The sequence below is a fragment of the Balaenoptera acutorostrata genome, chromosome 20 (genome assembly GCF_949987535.1).
Source record: "Balaenoptera acutorostrata chromosome 20, mBalAcu1.1, whole genome shotgun sequence".
NCBI classification, from domain to species: Eukaryota; Metazoa; Chordata; class Mammalia; order Artiodactyla; family Balaenopteridae; genus Balaenoptera; species Balaenoptera acutorostrata.
Genome location: NC_080083.1, coordinates 50,420,668 through 50,448,138, shown reverse-complemented (window position 1 = coordinate 50,448,138; position 27,471 = coordinate 50,420,668). Strand labels below are relative to the sequence as shown.

Sequence of the window (27,471 nt, the reverse complement as noted above, 5' to 3'; positions counted from 1 at the left end):
GCCCGGACCAGGGCTCGAACCCGTGTCCCCTGCATTGGCAGGCGGATTCTTACTACTGTGCCACTAGGGAAGTCCCTTGTGTGACATTTAAAGTCCTCCAGGGCAGACTTCTCTCAGCCTCATCTTCTGCCCCTCCCTTGTATCCCATGCTTGGCCAAATCAAGCTAATTGTGTTCCCCCAATGTATTATGTAGTTAACTTTTAATATCTCTTCTTTTCATTGCCTTGGCTCTCTTGAAAATAGAGCTAATGAGATTGTTGGCTATTAGAGTTACATGGACATGGTTATATAATGGCTTCACAATGCCCTTAATACATGAAATCTAAAATGTTACATATTTTTGAACCCAGAAACTCATTCTAACTTTTTTCTCTCTGAAGAATTATAACATTTTCTGAAGATCATGTTGTCCTCTTCCTTCTTCTGGATGTTATGCAAGGAACTTTGGTTGAAAATGATGAAGTCCCGACTTAGATAGGATAAATATGCAATAGTCACGTGTTTTGGAAGGAAAACATTGACTTTTAAAAATCCTGCTTGCCTGAAAAGCAAACCTGAGTGTTTTTTATATTTATGTGTAAAAATGTGCTGCCATTCTTTGCCCTCATTTGTATGTTGAAAAACGATTGCAAAATTGAAGGTACACCAACATCAGTGTCATGTGTGTTTAATATGGAAAATAGCATGGCAATGACTGGACTCTTTATGAACACAGGTACAAACTCTGAAAAACTCACTTAACTTTCCAAATAACGCTTTGTCCTTTTTTGTATGTAAATGTGCACCCCTTTTCATTGTTCATATGTATGGCTATTTTATTTACAGTGGAATTTTGCATAATTTCACCCACTGTCAAATTAGGTTAAGATCCTATATTTTCAGCTACAGATACATAAACCTAGCGAAAACGAGACGGTCATGGGGAGCTGGGACAGATGCAGTGTATTTCTGCCTAGATTCTCCGGCCCCCAGCCTCCTGTTGGGGTTCTCAGGGTACAGGGATGCTGATGTACCTGGATAGGGTCCTGCCATATTTGAGAAGTAAGGATTTATAAATAGTCCCAACATCCAGGACCCTCCTGGTTCCTAAGCTCAAAGTGGTGTCGGCAACGAAAGCAGAGGCAGAGTTAACATGACCTACGTATAGTCTCTTGGTTGCCAGCCTTCCTGATCTTCTAAAAGGCCCCTTGCTCCACAAATCCAGAGTACTGAAAGGCCTGGGTTGAATCTCTTCTATTTTCTATAAAATTCTGGATGTCTTTTGAGGTGGGTCATATATATTTGCACACTTTTAAAATAACTTCTCATCAGCTGTCCCCCTGAGAGCATACTTTTGTACTTGGCACCGTGGAAAAGGTCTCTCTGGTTTCCCGCAGACATGGGGGCCCTGACTGCTTCGTCAGTGGAATACGACAACGTATTAGGGGTACCCTTCCCTTGGGAAGTGCATGTCATAAATCTCACTGACAGATGATTCAGGTCTTGAGGCTCCTAAGACCATAACCTCATTATCAGGAGATGATTGTGTAGTAGACTAAGATCTGCTTATTGCCTTGCAGATTATTATAAAGCCCCCCCATACCTATTTTTATTAGAGACTAAATTTCTCACTTGCTCAATTTGTTTGTTTATGGCAGCGCTGCTCTGCCAGTCCTAGGAGAAGACAATTTTACATTTAAATGGAATATTCTAACTTTGCTTAGTAAGTAATGACCTAGAAATTAGGCTTTCTTCTTTATGGTGCTTGTGAGAACTTGGCAGGTGGAAAAAGAACTGTTAGTTTTTCACCCTGTGTTGGATTCATTCACAGTGCAGGGAAATGGGATTTCAGTGTTTCATGAAAAAAGTTCCTATCAGAAGATCATCACATTTTTCATTTTTTGGATAGGTAGGCAGATTTCTACACGTTCTGTGAAACAGTCTTGTTAGAGGGGGAGGAAACGAAAAAGAAAGGCATTAGCAACCAAGGATGGCAGTCATTTTAGGGATTCTTCTTAATATAATCATGATGAAAATGAATGCCCTTGACCAGAGAAAACATACAGTACTGATGCCTTGGGTTGTGTTCAGAGATCTCTCAGCCTGTGAGAACTTCATGTTACTTGGGTCTAGCTTGGCATTGCAAAGTAACTAGCTCTTTTTATGCCAGCTGATCTGTAAGGGACGGAGGACCGCACCTTCTTTGCCCAGATTAACACTGGATTGATAATTCAGTGAATTTAAGCAGAGATGGTGGCCTGCAACCACAACTAAAAGCTTGCTTAGAGGGAGAAGGAGAAAAGGAGAGGAAAAATGTGGAAGCAAGAAAGATGGCCATAGGAGGTTGGAAAAGGCTGGCAGCAGGTGCAGGGGATGAGGGGGAAAATAGGTATATGTGGCAGAGAAGTAGAAGCTCTCTCTGAATTGTTCAATCAGCTCTGTTTCATTGGCACAGATTCTAGAAGTTTCCTAATTCTTGGGTAGAGCATAGATAGGGTGTATTTCCTACGAAGACAGATTTATATCCAGCTAACATTACCTCAAGTTGCTGTGCCAGACTCATGCATCCTTCTCTGTGTCCTTGTCTCAAGTTTTGTGGATTCTGTGCATGCTTTAGATCTAAGAGCTAGCCAGTCTTTCATGCTTATTTGGGATACTTTCTAGTTTTGACTTTAAATATGGGATCAGGAAAATTCTGAGAAAGGGAAGTCCTTCTTTTTTTCCGAATTACAGAGTAAATGGACTCATTTTAAGAAAATTCTTTTATTCCAGAATGATCCACCTCTGGCTGTACATAAAGCACAAAGTTATCAGAGACGTTTTCCTTTGTGCTCTGTGGGCCTGACATTAATCTGCCTTTGATTCCCAAGGGGGTGTCAGGAAAGCAATGCTTTTCAGATTGGAGGTATAAAAAGGTACTCCATGGAAGGGAATATATTTTATTGATCAATGATTAGTGAGCCTTTTTTATGACATGCTTTGTATTAAATGCGATTTGAAAACCTTCAAAGGAAGATTCTCAGGAATTACTAAGTCACGGCCTGTCGGCATGCCTCTGAATGCAGCCAGAAACATTGGAGCAAAAATCTCAGTGTGTAGCAAGATCTCTAAATTCTTGGAGGCACATGACACGAATCCGTTCAATTTTCTGCTTGTGTTTTTTTTTTTTTTTTTTTTTTTTTTATTTATGGCTGTGTTGGGTCTTCGTTTCTGTGCGAGGGCTTTCTCTAGTTGCGGCAAGTGGGGGCCACTCTTCATCGCGGTGCTCGGGCCTCTCATTATCGCGGCCTCTCTTGTTGCGGAGCACAGGCTCCAGACGCGCAGGCTCAGTAATTGTGGCTCACGGGCCTAGCTGCTCCGCGGCATGTGGGATCCTCCCAGACCAGGGCTCGAACCCGTGTCCCCTGCATTGGCAGGCAGACTCTCAACCACTGTGCCACCAGGGAAGCCCTCTGCTTGTGTTTTTATTTCCAGTGCATTTCCTGACATTTATATATTTTCTCCTCATGGAAGCACTTCGTGCCTTGGTACTCAGGCTGATTTTCCAGTATTTCTTCTGATCAAATCAGTAGTCCTCTACTTATACAGTCTGTATGCAGTGGAAGGAAAATCAGAAATGCCTAATGTGGGTCCTAATTCATTATGAACCTACTAAGAATCTCACCATCCATGAATAACGCATTGTCCACGATGTTAACTAGAACGTACTCATCTCCAGTCCATTTGTGGAGCTGGTGAAATACGGTCACTAGTACTTTCAACCTACAGGGTTACGTGGTTTGCCTATGTTGAATGAAATGGGTGTGCTCCCAGCTGTATCTATGTGGGTTTCCATCCTGGGTTCCGGGGTAAAGGGCAAATAGGAGAAGGTTGCTAAAGAAAAGAAGAGAGTTTCTGTAGCTCCTTCAAAAGCAGGCTCCAGATTTGTATTCTCCAGCCTGGAAGGAATATGTGGTCTGAGTCTCACATGAAGAGAGTCGCAGTGTTCCTTCTTGAGTGTCTTGGTCCTTATTTGGACTCAGTGCTGAAACATCTGGATCAGTTTCACAGAAGAGGTTTTGAATAGTATCAACTATACTTCAATAAAAAAATAAATAAAAGTGGGCTGAGAATGAGTGGTCGTGTGGCTGTGCCTCAGTGCTCTTTTAGGGTCCTTCTGGGTGCAAGGGGGAAGATGGTACTTTGGGAGACCTCTGCACACCTCTCCCTGGCTTCTTCCCTTCCAGGTAGGCTGAGCATAGGCTTTCTTCTTTATGGTGCTTGTGAGGACTTGGCAGGTGGAAAAAGAACTGTTAGTTTTTCACCCTGTGTTGGATTCATTCACACGTACAGCATAGGATCAATGTCTTTTATCGTGGTGCCAAAGACTTGGGAAAAGCAGATAGTAAATTTCAAAACCCATTTATGGGGCTTCCCTGGTGGCGCAGTGGTTGAGAGTCTGCCTGCCGGTGCAGGGGACATGGGTTTGAGCCCTGGTCTGGGAGGATCCCACATGCCGCGGAGCGACTGGGCCCGTGAGCCACAACTACTGAGCCTGCGCGTCTGGAGCTTGTGCTCCGCAACAAGAGAGGCCGCGACAGTGAGAGGAGGCCCGCGCACCGCGATGAAGAGTGGCCCCCACTTGCCACAACTTGAGAAAGCCCACGCACAGAAACGAAGACCCAACACAGCCAAAAATAAAAAAAAAAAAAAAAAAAAAAAAAACCCATTTATGTTGTTCGTAACCCCTTTGTATAGCATGGCATTAGGGAAAGAACCAGGTTGCTCTATCAGATGACACCTTATCCAGGTTATGGCTGTTCTTAAATTGCTTTATGTGAAGTCCCACTCTTTTTGTGGTCTTAGAGAAGTTATCTTAAATCTTCCTGTGCCTTAGTTTCCCTACCTCCTTGAAATGTGGTGAAGGCACAGTGTCCATTGATCTAGTCAATATTTACCAGGTTCTGGGAATACAGTGGTGAGTGAGCCAGCAAATCCTTCCTTGATGGGGCTCACAGTCTAGAAGGGCCAAGGCAATTAGAGACCTTCCAGAGATGCTATCGAGAGGCAAATTCCACATGTAGATGATACATGAGGCCAACAGGAAATGACCTCAAATTGAAGTTAAGATTCACAGTATGAGAGCTTAATATCTGTGAACCCTTGGAACCCAGCAAGGTGAGCTGGTATAACTTGCAGGAAGTATGACTCACTTGTGACTGTAATGAAGAGGCTTAAACCAAATCATCTGAAGAAAGGCTGTACCGATATATGCTTCGAAAGACTGAAAGGAGAGGCAAGGAAAAATAAAATACAAATAAAAGGAGAGGCAGAGAGCAAAACAAAACAGCACGTCCCCAGGGCTGTCCCAGTAAGAGAGGAGGTCGTAGACCTTTAACATTGTCCAGCTATCATTACATAGAGTTGGGGGGAGAAAACAAAACAAAATAGGGTTTTGGGGATAGACTGAATTTGAATCCCAATTTTGCCGCTTCTTACTAGGTGCTTGACCTTGGACAAGTCACGTCAACCCTCTGAGCTTCAGTGTGCTCATGTTTTAAAGTGTGCTGAGACAGGGAACTATATTCAGTATCTTGTAATAACCTATAATGGAAAAGAATCTGAAAAAGAATAGAGATATATATATACATGTATAACTGAATCACTTCGCTGTACACTGGAAACTAACACAACATTGTAAATTAACTATACTTCAATAAAAAAATAAATAAAAGTAGGCTGAGAAAGAGTGGTTGTGTGGCCGTGCCTCAGTGCCTTCTGTGGCTTATGCATTTAGCAACTGTGGCTCTTCCCTAAGGGATGAAGCTCAGATTTGAACCCAGCAGCTAGGTCTTAATTCTGTTACTCCCAAGACTTCAGCATCCTTGCCTTTTTTTTTTTCTTTTTAAAAATGGGAAAGAGTACGAGGAAGAGCTGAATTTTAATTGTGTTACTGCTCAACTGCTAACTGTTTTGATAGATTGAACAAAGTCCATTGATTCTTCGTGGAGGAGTGCTTGCTGGAGAGTGAGTCAGGCGTCTGTGTTAACTTGTTCAGAAGCTTTTTGTGGCAGATTGATTTAAAAACCTCCCAACAAGACGGGAGGATTTTATTTAATAGAAATATTGTCAGGATGGCATTGAGATTTGGGTTTGGCTTTCAAATCAAGCAAGACAAGTTGCATAAAGGTCTTTTCCCTAACAGACAGAAGGATCATGATGGATTGGGGAAATACTCGCCATCATCTTGCAGGGCTTTGCCTGGGGGAGGTAATATTTGCCTGGAGCACCCTCACCCCCACCAGCATGCCTGCTGGGGAGAGCTGGTGAAATATGGTCACTAGTACTTTCAACCTACAGGGTTACGTGGTTCACCTGCGTTGAATGAAATGGGTGTGCTCCCAGCTGTATCTATGTCGGTTTCCATCCTGGGTTCTGGGGTAAAGGGCAAATAGGAGAAGGTTGCTAAAGAAAAGAAGAGAGTTTCTGTAGCTCCTTCAAAAGCAGGCTCCAGATTTGTATTCTCCAGCCTGGAAGGAATATGTGGTCTGAGTCTCACATGAAGAGAGTCTCAGTGTTCCTTCTTGAGTGTCTTGGTCCTTATTTGGATTCAGTGCTGAAACATCTGGATCAGTTTCACAGAAGAGGTTTTGAGTAGATTCCTTGCAGATCTGAAAGTCACACTTCTGTGAAACTGGTTTTAACACCAATCCAAACCCCACTGGTGTTCCTGTTACATTTTACAGCTATTCATATGCCCCTGTATAAATGACCTCTGCAGAGAAAGAAGAATCACTAGTTCATTGTGCAGGAAGATGAGGTCCTCAGAAATAGCTACAGCTTATTCAAGACCTGCCACCCGTTCAGAAGGTGCATTGCTTCACCAGAAATCCAGTTTACTTTAGGCAAACTTTTTCTTAAAGGGCCAGCTAGTGACTATTTTTGGCTTGGCAGGCTACAAGGTCTCTGGCACAATCATTCAATGCTGCCACTGAAGCTCAAAAACAGCCATAGACAATAGGTTAGAGGGATGAGTATGAGACCTCATTTCAATAAAACTCTATTTACCAAATAGGCCATTGGCCATCAACCTCTGGTTTGCTGACACCTGCATAGATCATCATAAACTTCCTGTACCCTTCAAAGTATGAAAATTATACTTTGGAGTAAGAAACTCATTTGAATATAAATATATGTTTAGAGTTTCTATATTGAAGTATCACAATGTTTTCTTACAACTTATTTAATTTTTATATAAGTGTTCCACATTTATTTCCTGAAAATTGGATTTCTCATTTGCATTGCTTGGTAAGGGCACCCATGTTTGATATGAAACAAATTAATCGATAATGTTGGAATCCCTATGCACGTTGAAGTTCACTTTCACTTGCCAACGACGTTCTCAGCACCGTGTTCCGTGCTTCTCTCCTTTGTAGCAAATGCAAGTGTGAGGTCCCTTTGATTCCTTAATACCTACCGTGGAGGTGCTATCCCAGGCCACTCTCTCCTAGTCCCAGTTCCCCCTGGGAGAAGTTCTCCTGGTTGTCTGGAATGAGTTCACATTAATACGTAGGGCTTTGTGGCGCTGTGAGATGCTGGCTACTTTACTCCTTTCCCACAATTTACAGTTTCTCACTATGAAAACCTCCTCCGACTCCTCTCACAAGAGCGTGTGATCCGGATTTGCCGGATTTTCAAAGTCATCCTTCATTGCACGTGAACATTGGCTGCACCCGGAGCTTGGCTGTGAACTGATTATTCTCACCAGGACCTGTTAACACAAATTCCATCACTCCCAAGGCTAAAAATAAACCGTATTTAACACTTGGAAGCAAAATTCCAAGCAAATATATAATCTGATTTGATCTGATATAATCTGATTTGAACATGAAAATGTTCATGGTGGAATCAAATGCTTACTTTTAAGGTGGAAGATTGCATTCCTTCTGTGAGCAGGTAGATAGAAATCAATTCCACCTATCAACTGATGTAATCACAGAGATTGATGGATGCCTCAGAATCTGAAATGGCACTATTTCATCTTGTTTAAGAGTGTTCCCCCTTAGGGACTTCCTTGGTGGCACAGTGGTTAAGAATCTGCTTGCCAATGCAGGGGACACGGGTTCAAGCCCTGGTCCGGGAAGATCCCACATGCCGTGGAGCAGCTGGGCCCATGCGCCACAACTACTGAGCCTGTTGTCTAGAGCCCGCGTGCCACAACTACTGAAGCCTGCGCGCCTAGAGCCGGTACTCCGCAACAAGAGAAGCCACCGCAATGAAAAGCACGCGCGCAGCAACGAAGAGTAGCCCCCGCTCCCTGCTACTAGAGAAAGCCTGCGTGCAGCAATGAAGACCCAGCGCAGCCAAAAGTAAATAAATTAATTTAAAAAAAAAAAGAGAGAGAGAGTGGTTCCCCGCCCCCACGGGAATTACCGGGCCTTCCAATGGTTAGGACTCAGCGCTTTCACTGCTGTGGCCTGGGTTCGATCCCTGGTCAGGGAACTATGATCCCGCAAGCCACGTGGCCAAAAGAAAAACAAAAAAAATAAGAGCGTTCCCTGCCATTTGTGGCACACAGCCATTGAGGATCAGTCTTCTATTTAAATCATGGTGCTACATTAGAGGACTTAGGAATATTTAGTGTTTGTGTGTCCAGCTAGTGTCTGTGTAATATAAAAACATACTATGCTTAGGAGATAAAAATATTAATATAGTCATTTGTGACAGAATTATAGATGATTTTAAACTTTCTTATAATTTGTCTGTTTTACAAATGCTCAATTATGAATATGTATTACTCTAAGAAAAACAGTACAAAGGCTTTCAGAGTTTTTTTTTGTCTGTGACCCACAGTAAGAAATATATATTGTACAATTTACATCCCGACCCAGTACAAACATGCATTTATGTATTTATACAATTAAAACAAGCGTTTCATGAAGTATTAGTTAACCTTTGTGCTACCTCTGCTTATCTCCTGATGTTTTCTATTTTTCTATTCTATTTTACTGAAGAAAAAGAAAGAAAGGAAGAAGAGAATGAAGGTATTGACCAACTAAAATGACCTCATGAACCCCTGATGGGTAAATTGAAAAATACTGACTATTGTGCAATGGTGCTAGTCTTTTATTTCATGGGTCAGTAAAATTTCAAAAGAAATTTTGGCACTTGATGTAAGATCATCCACTTTTTATGTTGCAGAGTAAGGCTATTTAAAACTTCCAGTATTCTTTTTATTAATTTTTCATGTTAAAATTTTGTTTTTATTATTGAGGGAGTTTTCGTGTTGAAATATCCTTTCTTTTGTGGAAGAATGTTTGAACATGAAACATTAGGAAGGATACAATTTCAGGATTTAAATAGTGAGTAAATTTAGCTTTAGGAGAACAGACTATACTGGCTTTGTTTTTTCCGTTTGGCCTTGAACCTGTGCAAACTTGATGACGCAGGAGCATTTGGGAATCATTGAGGAATTCTCCTGGCAGCCGAGAGAGCCCCCCAGCCCCGCTTTGGAACAACACAATTGCAGCTCTGAATCCCAGCTACTTGGGGGCAAATCACTTAATTTTTCTGAGCCCCATTTTGCTCACCTGCAAAAGGGGTACCTTTCACAGGTATAGAGATAAGATTTATACAGAATTTAAGACAGTTCCCATGCAGTGGAGTTTATAAACGGTAACATCTCAGGATCATTAACTCTCTGCTGCTGCTCTGTGCTATAAAAAACTTGGAACGTTGAAAGACCTTTATTAGGTGTTTCTACTTTTGATGAACTGTCCCTTTAAGGATCATTAACATAAACAATGCTTTTTCTAAAAAAAACTTTCCTGTATTGTCTCACCCTTGAGATTTACCCTTCTTACATTTTCTCCCATCGTTTAACCTCCTGTCAGCCTCTTTATACCCTTATTCATGACGGGAACACAGCTTGTTTGGCAGTTTTAGGGGACAGTTAGAAAATATTCCTTGACAGTGCCATGAGTTTGCAGTTTTTAAGTTGTGGTTTTGGCTAGAGAGGACTTAGATGGGTGAGCGGAATACTAAGAATAGGGGAAAGATGTGCTTCTGTTTAATTACATGGTAATTTGTAAAACAGACTGGTTTCTGTGGCCCTTGAATGCTAATGTAGATTTATCCCTTACTTAAAAGCATAAAGCCGGAGGAATGCATAACTCACACATTTTAGATCTCCAAGGGCTCTACGTGAATAAGTCTGAAAACCTTTTCTTCATTTATCTTTGAAGTGGTGACTTTTTTGGACAGCGGGTTGTATGTCTATTTCCTCAGCAACACCTGTATTTAAAATGTCCTCTGTTTGGCTCAGTCTGATATTTTCAGTTTCAGGTGGCACCAACCACACCCCTGTATTTCCCCAGTGGATTAACCCTCCAGGAAAGTTCCAGCTATCTGAAACTCTCAGGAAACAAGCTGGGTGTGCCTGATAAGGAAGGTTTAACAAAATCGTATAAATTTTTCTAGGATGTTTTCTATCATAATAGCTAACATTTTGCTGGGCTTGCTATGTTCTAGAAACTTTGTTACAGGCTTTCTGAACATCAAAGAAAAAAAATTAACTCTAAGAAAAAAATAAATACTCCTCTGCCTTGATCTCTTGAGAGATCTTTGTAAATATCAGCTATTATAGTGTATCCTACCTGTGGATTTCAGCTCTGTGGGACTGTTGTTCTCATTTAGCTTACCACTATTTATTGAGTGATTATTATGTGCCAGACACTGCTCTGGGCACTAGGGATGTGCAGCCACATGTCAAGGAACGCCTGGGGCCACCAGAAACTTCCTGCCTTCTGCATGGGAGGACCCAGACAATAACGTATAAACATAAAAATATAATGTAATGTCAGGTAGAGATTAAAAAAAGGCAGGATAAAGGAGCAGGGAGTAGGGATGGGGAAAGTGATGGGGAAGGCCTTTGATGAAGTGACATTTGAGCCGAGACCTGCATGAATCATGGGAACACGGCTTGCAGATATTTGGCAAAAGAGCCAATTGCTTCTGCACTAAATGATTCTCCCTCTTCTGCTTTTTATAGTTTTCCTGTCTTCTTGCTTGAGCCAGACCAATGGAAGCCAGATCTAGAGAGGAGACAGAGCTACAAGTGTGCCGTAGGGAAGGCAAAGGGCTTAGCTGCAGCTGCAGGGGCACGTCTGGACACGTGGGTGACGCCACATAGGGAGAGTGCGGTGGCTGCTATGATCAGCCAAGCTTGCAGGCAGTTGCATCAGAGGACCACCCAGCCGAGGGAGAAGACGCATACAAAGAATAGTCCGGCGGCCAGCAGAAGTACAGTACAGGCTGAATGGGGGTGTTGTCAGCAGAGGCCACAGGTGGCACTGCTACTGGGGCTCAGAACAGAGCCTGGCTCTCCAAGGAGATGGAGCAGAGCAAGGCTGGAGCCCAGAAGCAGAAACTCTGGTTTAAGAGAGCACCTTGATTACATGTGTTAAGGAGGTCAAGCGTTTAGCGCTTAGAACCAGGGCTGCAGCTTGGGAATGAGTCTTGCAGCAACGGACTTAATGCTGACACTTCAGCTATGGAGCTAGGGTCCTGTGTCCCCTCCTCCTGCTCACATAGGATGACCAGAAACTTCTTTGCATCCCTTTGAATGCCATCGGCTCTCTGCCGCTCTCTGTTTTACTGCCTGTCCATTTGCACATGTTGATTGCCTCCTCTGCCCAGGAACTCATTAGCTTACCAGCAAAGGGATGCTCTCAACCCTTTTCAGACAGAGTTTCCTCTTCCGGCTCTCACAGGCCTGTAACAAAACCTTTACGTTCCCCTTGGCAAAATGCTGTCATCTTTTCTGGGGAGGTAGGCTAGAAGCCAAAAGCACAGATCTATACTCAGACCATCTGGTTTGAGCCCTGGCTCCCCTTGACAAGTGACTCAACCTCAGTTACCTCATCTGTAAAATGGGAATAATAATAGCACCTACCTTGTAGGATTGTTGTGAAGATGAAATCCCCCCACAGTGTCTGGCCCCATGAGTGTCACTGCTTTTTACATGTCTGTGTGCCCTCACTAAACTGGGAAGCCCTCCAGGCACGTCCCTGTCCTCATGGGGCTGACATTCTACTGGTGGAGACAGACCGTAAATAAGTGAACACAGAAATAAATAATATAATTTCAGATGGTATTGAGTGTAATAAAGAAAAATCAAATTAGGGTAATATCATCAAGTGACCTAAGGTGCCTGTGGGTGTGGGTATGGGCGCTATTTTATTTTATTTTATTTTATTTTCACAAATAAGATCTTTTATTTGTCACCATTAAAAGTCTGAATTTTAAACAGATTCTTGGACTGGTGGCTCACATCAGCTCGTTCAACTTTAGCACCTGTCTCATCCCCAGTAGCTTTTCTAGAACTACTACCTTTACCATGTAGCTCCATGAGTTTTCCCAATTTAAACTTGGGCTTCTTCAGCTAACAAAGACATCATGGAGCAGATAAATAGATTGACAAGCCTTTTCTATGTCTTTTCCAATGCTGTCTGGAATCCTGCAAACCAATAATGATATATTAGAATAAACCTACACTTCATTTAATATGGGTGCTATTTTATTTTTATAATTAATTAATTAATTAGTTTATTAATTAATTTATTTTGCTGCGTTTGGTCTTCGTTGCTGCACGTGGGCTTTCTCTAGTTGTGGCGAGCAGGGGCTACTCTTTTTTTTTTTTTTAAATTTATTTATTTATGGCTGTGTTGGGTCTTTGTTTCTGTGCGAGGGCTTTCTCTAGTTGCGGCAAGTGGGGACCACTCTTCATCGCGGTGCGCGGGCCTCTCATTATCGCGGCCTCTCTTGTTGCGGAGCACAGGCTCCAGACGCGCAGGCTCAGTAATTGTGGCTCACGGGCCTAGTTGCTCCACGGCATGTGGGATCTTCCCAGACCAGGGCTCGAACCCGTGTCCCCTGCATTGGCAGGCAGATTCTCAACCACTGTGCCACCAGGGAAGCCCACAGGGGCTACTCTTTGTTGCGGTGCGTGGGCTTCTCATTGCGGTGGCTTCTCTTGTTGCAGAGCACAGGCTCTAGGCGTGCAGGCTTCAATAGTTGTGGTGTGTGGGCTCAGTAGTTGTGGCTCACGGGCTCTAGAGCACAGGCTCAGTAGTTGTGGCGCACAGGCTTAGTTGCTCCACGGCATGTGGGATCTTCCCAGACCAGGGCTCGAACCCGTGTCCCCTGCATTCTTAACACTGTGCCACCAGGGAAGTCCCTATGGGTGCTATTTTGAATAAGATGGATGGAGAAGGCTCTTCTGAGGATTTGACATTTGAACAATGGTAGGATCCAAGTGACAATCTGGAGGACAGCCGTCCAGGTAGAGGGAGACAGAGGGGTCAGCAAGTGCTGGAATGACCTTGGTGTGTTTGAACAAGGAGGAGAGTAAGGGTAGAGCTGGGTGACCAGGAGGAGCACAGACAGGGTGAAGAGAGGGCAGGGGGAGGAGAGGGGATGGAGGGATGAAGAGGACAGACTGTGAAGGGCTTCAGGGGCCTGGCCAGGAGTTTGGGATGTGGCCCCCTACAGCGGGAGCCACTGAGAGTTATAAGCAGGGGAGTGACATGATTTTTTTTTTAAATAAATTTATTTATTTATTTTTGGCTGCGTTGGGTCTTCGTTGCTGTGCGCGGGCTTTCTCTAGTTGCAGCGAGCGGGGGCTACTCTTCACTGCGGTGTGCGGCTTCTCATTGCAGTGGCTTCTCTTGTTGTGGAGTATGGGCTGTAGGCACGCAGGCTTCAGTAGTTGCAGCATGCGAGCTCAGTAGCTGTGGCTCACGGGCTTAGTTGTTCCACGGCATGTGGGATCTTCCCGGACCAGGGCTCAAACCTGTGTCCCCTGCATTGGCAGGTGGATTCTTAACCACTGCGCGACCAGGGAAGCCCACAGTGGTTGTTTTTTTTTTTTTTTTTTTTTTTTTTTTTAAACAATGGTTGAGCAGTGATGGAGGGCCTCTGTGTTTTGTTTTGTTTTTTAAATTTATTTTTTTTTTAATTTATTTATGGCTGTGTTGGGTCTTCGTTTCTGTGCGAGGGCTTTCTCTAGTTGTGGCAAGCGGGGGCCACTCTTCATCGCGGTGCGCGGGCCTCTCACTATCGCGGCCTCTCTTGTTACGGAGTACAGGCTCCAGACGCGCAGACTCAGTAATTGTGGCTCACGGGCCCAGTTGCTCCGCGGCATGTGGGATCTTCCCAGACCACGGCTCGAACCCGTGTGCCCTGCATTGGCAGGCAGATTCTCAACCACTGCGCCACCAGGGAAGCCCACAGTGGTTGTTTTTGATATGCTTGTTTTGGAGGTGGGAAGGTTCTCACTCTGGACATCCACTGATAGACCTGCAAGATTATGAATCTTGACATGTAGTCTTGAAACCGTGCACCTCAGATTGGGACTTGAACCCACGCAGCTGGGACTCGAACCTGGCCAAAACCCACAGTCTTCCAGCTGAGATCACTTACCTGGTCTCAGGACTTAATGAAGCTCAGGTTCTTGACGTCTCATGGCAGAAAGAATTCAGTGAGAGACAAAGTGATAGGTTAGAAGTAGATTTATTTAGAGAGAAACACACTCCACAGACAGAGTGTGGGCCACCTCAGAAGGCGAGAAAGGCCGAGTGACATGATTTGATTTCTGTCTCTTTGCTGTATGGAAAGTTGAGGCAAGAGGAAGAGCAGGGATAGAAGGGCACTAGGGATTCTTGGACTTCAGGGATGTTGAGGTTCAGGGATTTGTTCTGCTGGCCTTTCGGGGGAGGTGGGTTACTCAGTTAGTTTAATGATAGCCTTCTGTGGTAGGTCCGATAGTGTCCCCTCAAAATTCATGTCCACCCAGAACCTCAGAATGTGACCTTTATTGGAAATAGGGTTTTTGCAGATGTAGTCAGTTAAGAACCTCGAGATGAAATCATCCTGGATATAGGGTGACTGGGATCCTTATATGAAGAGAGGACACAGACACAGAGAAGATGGCCTTGTGAAGGTGGAGGCAGAGGTTGGGGACATGCAGCTGCAAGTCAAGGAACGTCTGGGGCCACCGGAAGCTGGAAGAGGCAGGAAGGATTCTTCCCTAGGGCCTTCAGGGGGAGTGTGGCCCTGCTGACACCTTGATTTTGGACTTCTAGCTTCCAGTGCTGTGAGAGAATAACATTTCTGTTGCTTTAAGTGACTCAGGTGGAATTATTACTCTGTTATTGCAGCCACAGGAAACTAATGCAGCTCCTAAGGGTCTTTGGTCTCTGAGGAGATTGCACTGGGGTGGAGGGTGGGAGTCTTATCAGGAGCTTTGACAGCTCTGTAGACCTCCCTTAACATCAGGGAGGGTGGTCTTAACCAGGAACTTGAAGGAGCACTAGTAGCCCAGAGGAGGCGTCTGATGAATGTTGGTTGAATGAATGAATGAGTGAGTGAATGAATGAATAGGGCCGTTATCTGCCCTGACCATCATTAAATAGCCCCAATTGTGATAATTATAAGCAGCCATGTACAGTGGCATGGACGCCCCTTCTGTCATGTGCCTTCTAAGCTCCTGCAGGTTGAGAAACCAGATTAATTAAGATCTTTGGTAGAATTTGCATGAGAAGGACGGAGTTCCTGAGTGAGAGCCTAAGTGACTTTCGAATGCATAGAACGTGTGGATTTTAGAATCTGGACTTTTAACATTGATTTTCTGAGCTCAGAGGTAATTTTTCCTTCCTTCCTTTTAAATGTTCATTAGCTGGGTCAAGTTAGGAGAACTGGAGGAGCAATCCAGACATATAATCCTCTGCCGCAGCAACAAAAAGCAGTCCTGCTGATGGTTTATTGCTACTAATTTTTTTTGTTTTGTTTTGTTTAGAGGTTGAAACTGCTGAACAGTGAGAGGAAACTCCAGGCCACAAAAATTTTATTTTATCGTAATCCTGCCAGGGGCCCAGCCCCGCTGCTCCTATAAATTTCTCTTGGCCTGTCCTGTAGAAAGTGTACATGGGCTGAGATCAAGCTTTTTTTTTTTTTTTTTAATTAAACTAATGGACTGCACTCTCCTCCATAAAACACGGGTCCAGGTGGTGATACCCTGCTGAGCCTCGGTCTCTCCCAGGAAACCTGGCCCTTTGTCTTAGTGATACAAATTCCTGGTCGCCTCTGGACACACAGTAGGTACTGAATGAATGCTTCTTTAATTGAAATCAGGGCTGAAATGCAAAACTGGTTGGGCATGTGTACCTGGACAGTATCCATTTCTATGTCAGTTTCTCTCCTGTGTAGCTGATGAGCTTCCTAATGCTGATTTTTAAAAGCACCAAGAACTGTATTTAGTTAATTTAAAAAAATGCAGACTAGGATTCCAAACAGCTGTGTTTGCTGTTGGCATGGCTGTTTTCCTCCTCAAACCCGTGTTTTGTCACAACAGTACCACACTGTAGAAACAGAAGTTTAGAAAGAGGGGCGGAAAGAAGGGGGAGTGGGGTGAATTGGGAGATTGGGATTGACATATATACACTAATATGTATAAAATAGATAATAATAAGAACGTGCTGTATGAAAAATAAATAAATAAAATAAAATTCAAGGGAAAAAAAAAAAGGAAAAAGGATGACTTTTCACCCTCCAGCTACCAGTACAACCTGCAGCCTCAGCTCATAGTATTTAATTTTGTATCTGGTAATAGGGCTCAGAGACAATTCTTTTTTTTTTTTTTTAACATCTTAATTGGAGTATAATTGCTTTACAATATTGTGTTAGTTTCTGCTGTATAACAAAGTGAATCAGCTATATGCATATGTACATCCCCATATCCGCTCCCTCTTGCGTCTCCCTCCCACGCTCCCTATCCCACCCCTCTAGGTGGTCACAAAGCACTGAGCTGATCTCCCTGTGCTATGCGGCCGCCTCCCACTAGCTATCTATTTTACACTTGGTAGTGTATATATGTCCATGCTATTCTTTCACTTCATCCCAGCTTACCCTTCCCCCTCCCCGTATCCTCAAGTCCATTCTCTACGTCTGCGCCTTTATTCCTGTCCTGCCCCTAGGTTCATCAGAACCTTTTTTTTTTTTTTTTTTAGATTCCATATATATGTGTTAGCATACGGTATTTGTTTTTCTCAGAGACAATTCTGTAAAGCAGATGTGTGAAGGGCTGATCCTTATGGAAGCTAACTTTTTTTTTTTTTAATTTTTTTTTATTTTTGGCTGCGTTGGGTCTTTGTTGCTGTGCGCGGGCTTTCTTTAGTTGCAGTGAGCGAGGGCTACTCTTTTGTTGCAGTGCGCTTCTCTTGTTGCACTTCTTTTGTTGTGGAGCATGGGCTCTAGGCGTGCAGGCTTCAATAGTTGTGGCACACGGGCTCAGTAGTTGTGGCTCGCAGGCTCTAGATCGCAGGCTCAGAAGTTGTGGCGCGTGGGCTTAGTTGCTCCGCGGCATGTGGGATCTTCCCAGACCAGGGCTCAAACCCATGTCCCCTGCATTGGCAGGAGGATTCTTAACCACTGCACCACCAGGGAAGCCCTGGAAGCTAATTTCTTATAGAAATAAATATATTCTGCAGCCCTGGGAAGGGGGCGTGAAATTATTTTAAGACGCTTCCTTTTTGAGTGCGTTTGAATATGTTCATGGGTTGTGTAGAATTTTTTGCATCCTGTTATGGGTTGTGTAGAATTTTTTGCATCCTGTTATCCAATGTATCACCTTTTGACACATTTCTTGCTTATAAGTATCCCAGCCAGTGATGAATAGAGAAAGAAGATAAAGGAAAAAAATAAAATGAACAGGAAATCAAAAGAAACAAACAAGCAAGTCAAAAAAAAAAAGTGGGGGGCGGGACTTCCCTGGTGGCACAGTGGTTGAGAATCCGCCTGCCAATGCAGGGGACACAGGTTCCATCCCCGGTCAACATGCCATGGAGCAACTAAGCCCATGAGCCACAACTACTGAGCCTGCACTCTAGAGCCCGCGAGCCACAACTACTGAAGCCCATGCGCCTAGAGCCCGTGCTCACAACAAGAGAAGCCATTGCAATGAGAAGCCCGCGCACCGCAATGAAGAGTAGCCCTCTCTCACCGCAACTACAGAAAGCCCACGTGCAGCAACGAAGACCCAACTCAGACAAAAAAAACACCAAAAAACCCTCAAAACCCAAAACCTCTTTCCCAGTAGATAATAACTTTGGATGTAAAACTTATCAGGCAGGCAGGAGGAGAGTGAAAAGTCTGCCTAAAATGAGAGCTGTCTGTAGGCTGCATTCAGGTTATCACAGGTCGCCTGCAGCCTGGAACACAGCCAAAACTAGGGTGAGGCTAGTGAGACACGCCCCCAGGGACCCAAATTGAAGGGGGATTCCCCCAAACTCAATAATCATAATGAATAATATTTTTAATCCATTGTATTTTAAAAATCATCATTAATGCAAAATATTCCCATGCTGAATAAAATATCAAAATGTTGAGTGCAGGATCTGACACTGCACTGGCGAACTCAAACTCATTCACCTCTCTCTAACCAGAACGTCACTGAGCTCTCAAAAGGAAAAGTTTCTCCTTACTCTAAGCCTGACTTTGCTCTGGGTTTGAATTCTAGCTCCTTTAGGACCAGCTCTATGAACTCAGGCTCACAACTCAACCTTTCTGAGCTTCCTTTTGTAAAATAAAGATAGCGCTTTCCATTGCAGGGCTCTGGGGTGGTTTAAAAAATATGCCTGTGATATACTGGGCACATAGTAGATGCCCAATAAACCATAGCATTGAATAATTCATAGTTACTCACAGAGAATTAGTTCTTCAGGAGACCCAAGCAGGTCCTGCCTCTTACACGAGTCTCTTACACATCTGTCAGGGTTAACACAGCTCTGCTTTCACTTTGTAGAATGTCTCAGAGTATAGCCTGGTGCTTGCGCTTTGAACACTCATACATCCGTTCAACTGCTCAGTAACCGATTTCCTGTTTAGTCATAGCTCCTTGCCTGGGCCGGGCCATGGAAGGCAAGTTGATATCTCTGTACCTCCCTCTCAGAGCAACTCAGCCTTCCGAAGCCATCCAAAAGTTAGGTTTGGTAGCAGCTTTTATTTATTAAGGCCTCCTCCATCATTGTGAGTCTCTCTTGAGTGCATTTCCGCACCTGATGGTTCATCAGGATGACGCCTCACCCTTATTGTCACTTAAACTGTCCATAATCCTGAACTGGCCTCTGATTTGCTCTGCAGAGATGGGGCCATATTCCATGACGCAGGACTGAAGCTAACATGGGCCGAGTGGAAATCACACGGGCAGGAGGGTGGAGTGGGAATCCGGTTACTATTTGATACAGAAAACTGCAAAGCCCCCCACCCATTTTCTCCCATTGTCCAAGGCGGGTCATCTGAATCGCTGAGTTCTTTGGTGTCCCCGTAAATTTTGTACCTCAGTCTCTCTGTACCTAATCCTGGCTATGACCTGCTGCAAAAGCCCATTCCAGGTTGTTAGGTGCACAGCTGACCGTGACCTTCCTAACAGACCAACCGTGATCGCGTCACTTCCGCATTTGCTCCTGATTGTCTAAGAGGTAAAATCCAACCCTGTTGGCCTGGCTGCAAGCCTCGTCACAGTCTGGGCCTCCACTTACCTCACCAGGGCATCTGACCCACCTGGCCCTGTTCCTTCCTCATCACGCCTCTTCAGGACTGCGTCTTTGCCCACACCACAGCTTCTGCCCGAGTTGCGCTCCTGTCCCCAAACTCCTTCACCTTGGACGTCCCTGCTTAGCTCTCGAGTTCCACCTGGGATAACAGCTCCCGGCTGGGCTGCCTTTTTGAGTTCCCCAGGTAGGCTTAATTGCTGTTTTCCCATAGAAATTTGTTTGTTTCCACTCGGTTCCTATCCTGGCTGTTACACTCACTGATTCTGCTGTGATTTATCTGTTTACCTGTGTCCCCAGTTACACTGCCTGCTCTCCTTGAGGAGAGCAACCGGGCTTTTCATGTCAAATGAATAATGAATACAGCTGGATACAGTGAAATAAAGCAGTAACAGCAACTATGAAATAATTCATGGAAAACAATAGAACAGCCTAGCGGGCTCTGCTCTTAATGTCAGGCAATCTGAGTTCGAATGTTGGTTGTCCTTAGCTAGCTTTGTGACACTAAAATTTTCAGATTTTTGCTATGGAAACTTTCAAACATAAGCAAAAGTAGAGAGACCCAGGACTTCGCTGGCGGTCCAGTGGTTAAGACTTTGCCTTCCAGTGCTGGAGTTGCGGGTTCAATACCTGGTAGGGGAGCTAAGATCCCACATGCCAAAAAACCAAAACATAAAACACAAGCAATATTGTAACAAATTCAATAAAGACTTTTTTTTTTTTTTTAATTTTATTTATTTATTTATTTATGGCTGTGTTGGGTCTTCGTTTCTGTGTGAGGGCTTTCTCTAGTTGCGGCAAGTGGGGGCCACTCTTCATCGCGGTGCGCGGGCCTCTCACTATCGTGGCCTCTCCCGTTGCGGAGCACAGGCTCCAGACGCGCAGGCTCAGCAATTGTGGCTCACGGGCTTAGTCGCTCCGCGGCATGTGGGATCCTCCCAGACCAGGGCTCGAACCCGTGTCCCCTGCATTGGCAGGCAGATTCTCAACCACTGCGCCACCAGGGAAGCCCCAATAAAGACTTTTTAAAAAAAGTAGAGAGACCCCTCTGATGAACCCACATGGGGCCCACCCCGAATGCCCCACCCTCCACACCTATCCTTGGATTTTTTTTGAAGCAAATTCCAGACAACATATTATTCCAAATAGAATTATTTCAGTAAGAACATTAAACTTTTAATTGATTGCAAACTCAATATGAGCCATGTGCAAAAAAGAGCTGTCAGTGGGTTGGGGTCATGGGGAGGCCCTTTTAAAGCAAGTCTCGAAGGATGAATACGGATTTTGGCAAAGAAAGGTTGTAAGTCGGAAGCTGTTAAGTCATGTGTGCGCAAGGGGTCAACAGATTGTTTTTGCTGGAACAGGGGTCAGGGCGGGGAGAGGGAATGGGAAGAAAAACCGAGGTGTGGAACAGATAGGGGGCCAGGCCCTTGATGCTTTAGAGGCAGCCTTTTAGGTGGGGGGATGGGCTGGGGTAATCTTTTAGTTTTAGGTAACAATGTGTTCCTTTGAAGGTCTGCACTCAATTGTGACAGGGGGCTGAGGACAGTAGTAATATTGATTCAGTGCCCTTCAACTGTCAGAGCACTCTCCTTGTTAACTGATTTCTCCTGTAACAGCAAAAGAAATCGTCACAGGACGTTTAAAGACCTGGCTCCTGTACCAACCACCAGGCTTTAGTGGAGGAGAAATGAGAACTCAGTTTTCCATGCTCAGCCCTACACTAAGATGACCTGGCAACTGTGTATTTTATCCCACTGGGTTTAATCCTTATTATGAATAACAGAGCGAAGCTTTGTTATTCTCGGGAGTGCATTTCTGCTGCTGGGAGAATTAGCTGCAATCTTATTCGCAAGGTGCCTTCTGATGCAATGAGGTCTTTTGAAGTGTGCATAAATAGAGGCTATTGTTTAGGCATTTGGAGGTAAGGCTTAGATTGCTCCAGAAGTTCCAGTCTGACTCTAGGTATCTTTGTTTGGCTGATTCTTTTTTTTTCTCCCAGGGGCCACAAGTAGTAGTTTTCTCCATATTGCTTTAGCGACTTGCCTCTTCATCACCTCCTGAAACTAGGGCACAACCAACACTTTTTCTGGAGGCTTTTCTGCTTAGGAGGAGGAAATTGTTCTGAGTCCAAAAAAAAAAACCAGAATGGAGAAAATATGTGCAAGTTTAACTAGGATATCACACAGAAACGGGAGCCTTTGGTAAAGAAATAATTTTGTTTCTGATTAAGATTTTTTTTTAAACTAGGAGAAATAGAAACATAGTAAAGAGTGAGCCTATTGATTTATTGCCACCTGGAATCTCTTAGGAGACTTTAGGATCTCTGACGGAGAGAGCTGATCATTTGTTTAAGTCTTCAAAGCTCGCACACCCCAGTTCCCCAGCACAATAAGCCTTTCTGGGACTTGGGAGCAGCGGATGTGAAACTTCGTCCTCAAAACCGCAGAGAGAAGTCTCCTTTCTTTGAAGGTGTTTATTTTCTGAAGTTTTTACCTGGGATCCCAGCTAACACACACACGGCTGTTTTTTGGTTTTTTAATTTTTTTCTTGCAATGAGAAATTTTAAGATCTACTCTCTCAGCAGCTTTCAAATGTACAATAGAGTATTGTTACCCATGGTCTCCACACTAATACATCACATCCCCAGGACTTCTCTCACCACACTGCTTTTCTGGAAAGGCTTATTGAAAATGATTTGTGGGCTTAATCAGGGTGTTTTCTTTTGATCACCTCAGTCTGCATGTGTCCCTGACTGTACGGCTGTCTGAGGTTCTTCCACCCAGAGTGAAGTGATTTTCTCATCTGGAACCAGATGCTTCCAGAATCAGGGCAGCTTCCTCGACTTGCGGGAGGGGGGTACCAGGCTTCTCCAGGACCCAGGAAGCTGCCCTTTGTAGGTGCTTCACGCGTGCTTTATTCACGACTCCATCTTCATAATGTTACCTCCGTTTCTCCCCTCCACTGGATCTGTTTAGAGCCACCTGGCCATTCTCTCCTCTTTTGTGACTCTGTGAATCTAAGACTAGAATCTAGTCCTTCCCAAGGGATAAGATCTTCTGGTGCAAAGTCCTTTCTCACCATCCACAGACAAAATCACCATTAGGCCGTGTTTACTGAACTGCAAAGGTGGGTGCATCATCTCCTTCAAGCACTAACACTTTTATCTCTTTGCTCTTCCCCCTTGTCACCTGTGCATTGTCACCCAAGCGATTAAAACCATTGGGTTGTAATTCTTTGATTTGCACTGACCTTCTAAGGGGTGTCCATGTTGACACAGCAAAGTCCCTTCTCCTGCGTTTTCTCCTCCGCCATGTTTGAGCTTGGCTTAAAGGCTTGGTATTTGGAAGAAGTTAAAAGTGATCCAGAGACTTGCTTTGGACGATGCTGGTACACACATCTTTTGAAGCCTTAGACTGGGGAGTGTCAATTTAATTTGGAGTCTGTCACCTTGTTGCATTCTGATCACCCGTTTTGAGGGCTTGCTGAGACCCTGAGACTATTTGTTAAACTGCCATTGGAATAAACAGAACACTTTTCTTTAAAGGGAAAAGAACTTTTTAAAGAAAGTAATAAGCATACCTCTATATTTTCTTGACAGATATCAAAGAAAAAAAAAATCTTCCTGTTTTTACCTTGACAAGACATCTAACATCCCTGGGAGGTTTTGCTTGCATGAGAACTTCGACATTATAATCTAGAAATCTCAAGCTCAACAACTTTCTCTGTCTGGGGGTGCGGAAAAGGGATGATAAAATAGTTTTCTATACAGCTGGTTACCAAAATAGTCAAATCTGAAAGCTATTTCATCTCTTTTTAAAAGGTTAGTCTTTTGATATATGAATCACAATTGATGCTAAAAGGAAAGTGTTAGAAACATAAACATTTTTTCTCTGCTAGTTCAGGTTTTGAATGTTTTAATTACTTAACTGTTTATTTTTCTGGCCGTGAGGTTAGTACTGGTAGCCAGTGATTACCAACAATTAAAAAAACAAGTCATCTAAGACAACACTTACACTCCCAGAAAACCCAATTAAAATCACACTTCGTTTTTTGCTTTCATGGTTTAGAAGTAAATTTTGAATCAGTTTCATGATTCTCGTGGTATTTTTCTAAATTAATGACTTTGGACATTTGGACACTGAGCTGTGTGAATGCTGAATGTGTTTTCTTCCCTTTGCTATCAATTAGATATTTAAGAATGCATCTTATGAAGAAATAGCCACCTAAAAACACGCCAAAGGCCACAGTCCTGTATCCTTCCTCAGACGGAATACTGCACAGGAGACTTAAAAAAAATTGCGGTTATATGTGTCATAAAATTTACATTTTAACCTTTTTTAAGTGTACAGTTCAGTGGCATTAAGTACATTCATAATGCTGTGCAACCATCACCACTACGCATCTCCAGAACTTTTTCGTCAACCCAAACAGAAACTCTGTACCCATTAAACACTAACTCCTCGTGCCCCCTCCCCCCAGCCCCTGGCAGCCACCATTCTATTGTACTTTCTGTTTCTATGAATTTGACTAGTACCTCATATAAGTGGCATCATGTGTCTGGATTATTTCACTGAGCATAATGCTTTGTAGGTTCATCCATGTGGTAGCATCTGTCAGAATTTCCTTCCTTTACAAGGCTGGATAATATTCCATTGTATGTAGGTACCACATTCTGTTTATCCACTCATCTGTCACTCAATGCACAGGAGACTTTTAAAATTTAATTTTTGCTCTCATCACACATACACAAAAAGGGTAACTACGAGAAGAAATATGTTAATTAGCTTGACTGTAGTAACCATTTCACTATGTATATGTATCTGAAATCATCATCTCAAACGCCTTAAGTATATATAATTTTTATTTAAAAAAATAGAATAGTATAAAAATTTTATTTTTAATATGTGCCATTTGGCATCTTTCCCCCTAATTTCCTGGCATTCTTTCACTTGGGGGTCATTTTTTGAGTTTACATGCTGACAGGTGCTGAGAACACAGGGATGAATGAGCTCTACCCTGCATGCGGGGAACTTCTTTTCTGGTTGGGTAGACAGACCAGGAGATCGGGTCCCCAGCTTGGTGGTGGCCACCCAAGCAGAAAGCAGAGGGGAAGGTGGGTGACTCACTGTTGGAGAAGGGCCACATCCATTGTGGGTGGGAGGGTGGGGGCCTGATGAATGAAGGCCTCTAGGTCGTGTTCTAAGTTCTCCTATTCAAAGGCTAGAAATAGACGTCAGCAGAATTAAAGGTCATGTATAGAAGGAGAATCTGATATACTGCAGTACTCCACCTCTAGGCATGATTTCTTGTAAATTACATTCAAGTTTTACGGTCAAAGACACTTCTCTCCCCTAAAATAATAGAGCACAACTTTAACTCATTTGGCCCCTAAGTAGACAGGAGGTTGTGTGGGGTATGACGAACTTTCAAGCAGTATTACCATACACGGTGCAACACTTAAATTTTCAAAATCTGATCTGTGCATTTTATTCCCATTTGTACATACAGAGAATATAATTAACTTGTCAATGGTGGAAGAATATAGAATCTGGATCTTCTGACATTTAGCCTACTGTTCTTTTGTCTATATTTCCTAGTACCCTGTATATAACAATCTGTGAAATTTTTTGTCCTCTCCATGTGTTAGCCATCTGGGGGCTTTGGGAAGGTCCAAGAAGGTAGATCTCCAGGGTGCCAATTTGCACAGTATATTATTGACAAGATGGTAGAACTGATGTGCGTTTGGATGGTTGTGGATGAGCTGAGGGCAATAGAGGGAATCTGACCCATGTACCCTTAACTTGAAAGAGCAGACTAGTACCCATATTCACAATATGAGAGTTTCAAAGGCAGCTAAAGCATGCACCTTGCTTTCTAGATAGCAGATTCTATATAGTCTCAATTGCCTCTGTTATGTTCTGCATTCTGCTCTCCCATCTATGTATTTGTCCCCAGTTTGATCATCATCTTTGGCATGTTTGTTTTGTAATCTGTAACTCTTTGTAAAATCTGTTGGCGTCTGCTAGGAACAAACTGACCACAGGAACAGCAACATGGCGCCCGCGAGCCTGAGGCGGCGCGCAGTGGCGCGTGCGTGAGCTGACGCGCGAGCAGCGCCCGGTTGCGCCGCCGGGGCGCGGGCGCCCGCCGCCATTTTCTAGGGTTCTCTGAGACGCCGGAGCCGCCGCCACTGCCACCGCCGCCGCCTCCACAGGGAGGCTCTTGTCAGGACGGTGACGCCATTCATCGGAAACCTGCCCCAGGAGGGCACGGAGCAGGCGATCCGCTGACTCCTCGAGCAGTGTGGGAAGGTGCTGGAATGTGACATCATTAAGAACTACAGCTTTGGGAACTCCCTGGCGCTCCAGTGGTTAGGACTCCGTGCTTTCACCAGGGAGGGCTCCGGTTTGATCCCTGGTCGGGGGACTAAGATCCCGCAAGCTGCGCCAAAAAACAAACAACAACAACAAAAGCCACAAAACTACGGATTTGTGCACCTAGAGGACCAGGCGGCGGCCAAGGATGCCATCCGCTACAAGCTGCACAGCGTGAACATCTCCGTGGAAGCCGGCAAGGATAAGAGCAAAGCTTCAGGGACTTCCTTGGTGGCGCAGTGGTTAAGAATCCGCCTGTCCGTGCAGGGGACACAGGTTCAAGCCCTGGTCCGGGAAGGTCCCGCATGCTGCGGAGCCACTAAGCCTACTAAGCCTGTGCGCCACAATTACTGAAGCCCGTGTGCCACAACTACTGAGCCCACGTGCCACAACTACTGAAGCCCATGCGCCTAGAGCCCGTGCTCTGCAACAAGAGAAGCCACCGCAACGAGAAGCCTGCACACCACAACGAAGAGTAACCCCCGCTCAGTGCAACTAGAGAAAGCCTGTGCATGAAGACCCAATGCAGCCATAGATATATATATATAAATAAATTTATTTATTTAAAAAAGAAAAAGAGCAAAGCTTCAGCCAAGTTGCACGTAGGCAACATCAGTCCTACCTGTACCAACCAAGAGCTTTGGGCCAGGTTGGAGGAGCATGGTTCCGTCATCGAATGTGACATTGTGAAAGATTACGCCTTCGTGCACGTGGAGCGGACAGAGGATGCAGTAGGGCTGTCAGGGGCCTTGACAACACAGAGTTTCAAGGCACACGAACGTACGTGCAGTTGTCCGCCAGCCGGCTTCGGACTGCTCCTGGGATGGGAGACCAGAGTGGCTGCTGTCAGTGTGGGAAGGAGGGGCACTGGTCAGAAGAGTGCCCAGTAGACCGTACGGGCCGTGTGGCGGACGTTACCGAGCAGTGTAACAAACAGTATGCAGCAGCGCGCACCTGACACCGTTGGCCACGGGGAATCCGTGTATAACAGTGATGCATAGGGACACTCCACCACTGTGAGCCTTATCGAGTCCGCTCTTAAGGGGCAGTGGCAGCAGCAGCTCCCGTGTCCAACTACCTACAACTATTACTTGTCCCGTCTGCTTCAAGACCACAGCACAGCCCTAGGTGAGCATTATGCTGGCAGCCCCTCTTTCCTGTACAGTGGAATCCCTCTTACCTTGCTCTCCTTAGGAGTTGACCCCTCTCCCTGTCTACCTGCAACATCTCCTTTCCCTTTATTTTTATTTATTTTCAAATTTTCAAATTTAATTTCCTTTAAAAATTTTTTTTCAATTGGCTGCACCTCGTGGCATGCGGGGTCTTAGTTCCCTGACCAGGGATGAACCTTCTCCCCCCACCCCCAAAGCGCTGGGTCATAACCACTGGACCACCAGGGAATTCCCCTCCTTTCCCTTTAAAATGACCATGTGTAGTGGCAAGCAACCTTCTACTCTCCTCTGTTAGCTCTGGACTTTGACACTGGAGCTAATCTTCTGAAATTGCTAGGACCATTGGGGTTTTGTTT

General features: G+C 44.4%; 1 protein-coding gene and 1 pseudogene across 1 annotated transcript in view; both read left to right on the top strand.

The window, feature by feature from the left end:
• PITPNC1 (phosphatidylinositol transfer protein cytoplasmic 1) overlaps nucleotides 1-27,471 on the top strand; it is a 258,228-nt gene that overhangs the window by 28,983 nt on the left and 201,774 nt on the right. The window lies entirely within an intron of this gene.
• On the top strand, nucleotides 1,380-27,075 carry LOC103005291 (RNA-binding protein 4B-like; annotated as a pseudogene).